The sequence below is a fragment of the Perca flavescens genome, chromosome 5 (genome assembly GCF_004354835.1).
Source record: "Perca flavescens isolate YP-PL-M2 chromosome 5, PFLA_1.0, whole genome shotgun sequence".
Lineage (NCBI taxonomy): Eukaryota > Metazoa > Chordata > Actinopteri > Perciformes > Percidae > Perca > Perca flavescens.
In genome coordinates, this window is record NC_041335.1 from 7335237 (window position 1) to 7339284 (window position 4048).

At 42.6% G+C, this 4048-nt stretch overlaps 1 long non-coding RNA gene across 1 annotated transcript; it reads left to right on the top strand.

Annotated features, from left to right (window-relative positions):
* The first annotated feature begins 643 nt into the window (after positions 1-643).
* Positions 644-3773, top strand: LOC114556407 (uncharacterized). The gene is made up of 3 exons (XR_003692661.1): positions 644-812; positions 2844-2998; positions 3389-3773. It is a non-coding gene; the product is annotated as an uncharacterized LOC114556407 (long non-coding RNA).
* Positions 3774-4048: the final 275 nt, after the last annotated feature.

The window sequence follows — 4048 nt, forward strand, 5'->3', positions numbered from 1 at the left end:
GTCATAGTTGAATAATGACAGTTTAGTGGGTAACTAGGACATACATAGAACCTCAAAATCCCATTGACACCTCTTTCCTCTGCAAATCTCACCATTTGAAACTACCTCTGAAAACGGGCAAATCTTAACAAGCCGCCTAGTTGACATCAACTCGGCGGCTCCTCCTCATTTGGCTCTAGTCTCTCTCTTTGTCACGCCCCAACATTTACATAGGCATCACATCACATCACCATCCTGGAATCTCTTCACTGGCTCCCTATTCCACTCAGAATAGAATATAAGGTCTCCCTCCTCACCCACCCATGGACATGCCCCCCTTTACCTACAAGAACTCCTCACCCGCCAGACCTCCTCACGCACCCTCCGGTCTGCATCCACAAACACCCTCCAAGTCCCCACACTCAAAAAACTGACTTTTTGGTATAGTAACATATATTAAATGACCAGTCATAATTTTTACATTGTAAAATTAAGATTCAGTGAGAACTAGAATTTCTTAACTAAATATTAGAATTTTATTCATGTAATAGATGAACTGTGTAAGAGTAGTAACTTTTATTACATATTTACTCATGCTATTTAAATGATTAATCGTTACTGCACATAAACCTGAAAACACTGAGTAAAATTTAATCTAACAGTGTAGCGTGTGTTTGAATCTGCATATGCGCATTTGGACAGACAGGATACCCGTTACTTTCAGTCAATCAGCACAAATGAAAACAAACGAGCCAGAGAGGACGGTTAACCTGAAGGTCCCCGGAGACGCTGCTCGTGCTGCACGGTCGGGTTACTTCAGTTACAACGTCAACGTAAGTTTATGATTTTCTGTTTTGCATTTGTGATAATATATATACCGCGTGCATTTTGATAGTTTGGTTGTGCTTGCTTGATGCAAAATTACATTACTGTTTTAATCAGGGTTATTTCTGTACAGTAAGGTTTAACTTTTAGCTAGCTAGCTGAAGTTACTAGATTAGAAAATAAAATTGCGTCAAAAATGTGGAGGAAAGCTACACTGTTAATTTCACTTTAAGATGCCAAAGAGAGAAATAGCTTATTGAAAAGTAGAAGAGAGGAAATTAAGTTAAATTTGCCGCATTTCTGCAGAAAAAGTGATCCCGTCAGGTTAACGTTAGCCGGTGATGATAAACTCATACGTTTATTTCAGTGGCTTAGTTAAGTTATTTTAAATGTACAAAAATGAATATAAAACATACTGGATTGGTCTGTGTGTATGCTGACTGTGAAGAAAACGGTCAAGCCGTTCTTACTGAATAAAGCACAGCAAGTAGCTAAATGATCCAAGCTAGTTGTACCAGACAGACAGTGCAAATGGCAGCCTACTGCTATTCCATGTATACCAGCTGTGTACAGGTCTTTTATTTAATAGGATATGTATGGACCTATCCACTTGGCAAAGGTACTCCATCCCAGCTTTCCCCTCACTCTGTGTGCCAAGGGACCCAAGTGACATTATTTAGTGTGGGTGGTCACAGCCTTGCCGCTGTGGGTGGGTGGGGGCATCCTGGGCCACGGTTTCATGCTTTTCCATGGGTAGTGAACCTACAGTAGTCAGTTTTTTATGTTCGCTGCAAAGACAAAATAAATCACCTCATTAATGCAACGTTATCTTAACATATACTGGCCATTTTTCACCGCAGAGTTGCCAGAAAGCTGCTTCAAGCCAGGCTAAAACTAACATTGTTAGCCCAAAGAAACAAGGGGTCTGTCTCAACTAACGTTACGGTTCGGAGCCACAAGCTTTTCTGTGTCTGATATAACTTAATTTACACTGATTTAAATGTTCTTGGATACACAGAGTTTGTTGTTAATGCGTGACATGTAGGTTCTGCATGCACAGCAAACCACCAATGACAATCAATGTTGATCAATTATCAAACAAACAAATCAGGCCCTGCTAGTTCACCACAACCTCAAATTTAGAGGAAGCAACATGCATGCATTATTAATATAATTGACTTTAGCCTGGATTGATAGTATTACATGAATACAATTGTGTCATGTGAGTCAACCAGTGTATTTAACTACCTAATTCCTCCCTCACTTCAGAAGAGTATCATAGCGTGTACTTGCTTTGGTGTTTGAAAAAAAATTACTACAGTAATCGATAATTATTTATTATTTTCAGAGCTATTTATGTCATCTTATTAAAATTAGTCTTTTTTCATATCGCAATATAAATTGCATTGGAAAAGAATATCGCAATATCAATTTATTCCAACATCGTGCATCCCTAGTCTCTGGGTCTAGGTTGGGTCTACAGGCTAGGCCATCGGCTCCCCTGGCCCTGCCCTTAGGTTGGGCAGCATGGTCGTTGGCTCCGGCCTTTGACTCTTACCACCTCTACCCTCCGTTTAAATTATCAGATACACCCTTAGGTTCTGGGGGGCGAGCATGCTGGGGGACGAGCATGCTGGGCGGGGAACTTCATTGCGACCTCTCCCTCCTTTCTACCCACTCCACTGGTTAGACACATTAGACATTCCGGACTTAAGAGGGAGAAGGGGCCATTCCGGAGGGCCTGTGCCACAACTTCCACCCAATTTTAATTGCATCTTATTTTCATCCCAACTCACTATACTCTCTTTCCTGCCCCTGCCCATCTCCCACACTTAACCGCCTATTCACCCCCCAATTTCAACCCCCTGTCCGGCCTGGTAACAGCCTTGTCATTATACTCATACTTGCATTCCAAGCTACTGGCAGGACAAGTAAAAAAAAAAGACTATTTTCTGTTTTATGCTGTGTCTATTTGAATCTGAAAGAGACAGTAGTCTGAGAAGAGGGTCTTAACTGATGCTGTCCCTGACACATTACAGACTCACTCTGTGAAAATGATCCAAAGAAAGCTGGGCTATTGTGGTGATTTTGTGGTGTGTCCTGAGTCCACAACAAATTGGTGCGGTGACCCGGATCAAGAGATCAGATGCTGCAGACCACCGGGGAGCTTCTCTACGTTTCCTCAAGATCACAGGTGCACAGAAACTGAGGAGTACGAACTTTGCAAATTATGTTCTTTATGAACAGTGATGACCCCCTAGGGGCTGCACTGTGCCTTCACAGCTACATGAACTTGTGTCAAATAGTGGTTTTAACTCTGTGAATGTTACTCCTGCGGTTAATACTTTGTATAGACGAGGGAATCCCTGGGGTGGGGCGAGGAGCTCAGTTGGCTAGTTTAAAGGACAGAGTGCCAGAGCCTCTACAGGTAGTGAACCACTAAATCACTTGCAATGTATTACAGATTTGATCAAGCAACTAGGCAGTAAGATAGGGAGTCAGATCTCAGCTAGTTTGTCACAAGCAGGCCAGCTCAGTGCTAATGTCAGTTCAAACACTCCCCCTAACCACTATTATCCACCAGGCACATCTGAGCTGCAATCCGGAGGCGCCATGGACCCACGAGCAATCGCAGTCATTCAAGTTAATCCTTGATATTCCACCACCCGCGTCCCAGAAGCGTGCGTGAAGTGGTGCTCCACTCCGCGTAAACGATACGAGAGCCACGGGGCGTTCGGACAGCTGGGCAGAAAGTGAAACAGAGAGAGCATCCAGTCAATTTACCAAAATACATCCCGCAACATCATAAACATCTCCTCTACAACACCATGGACGACGGGAAATTCATGTTGGAGGTGAAAAACATAATAGACACCATAGATCCTTTTTATAAGGACAATGCCAGAAAAGAGAAGGCATGGAGTTTAATTACAGGAGTGCTTGGAGTGGAAGGTAGATACTAGCTTAATAAAGACGTGATTGTTTTTTCAAGTACTTGTAGAGACAATAAACTATGCTATGCTTCTGAGACACTCCCGGTGTGGTATGGCGTTTGTGCAGTGGAAATACTGGGTAATACAGCTCAAAGCATTGACTGGTCAAAAATGAACCTAATCCTCAAGTTTGACATTTAAGATCCACCTCACTTCAGAGGTGTTGAGAAGGGCATTATCCAAAAATCCAACAGTGAATGGGCCTCTCCACTGGTTTTGGTTTGGAAACCATCGGGAAACTTTGAATATGT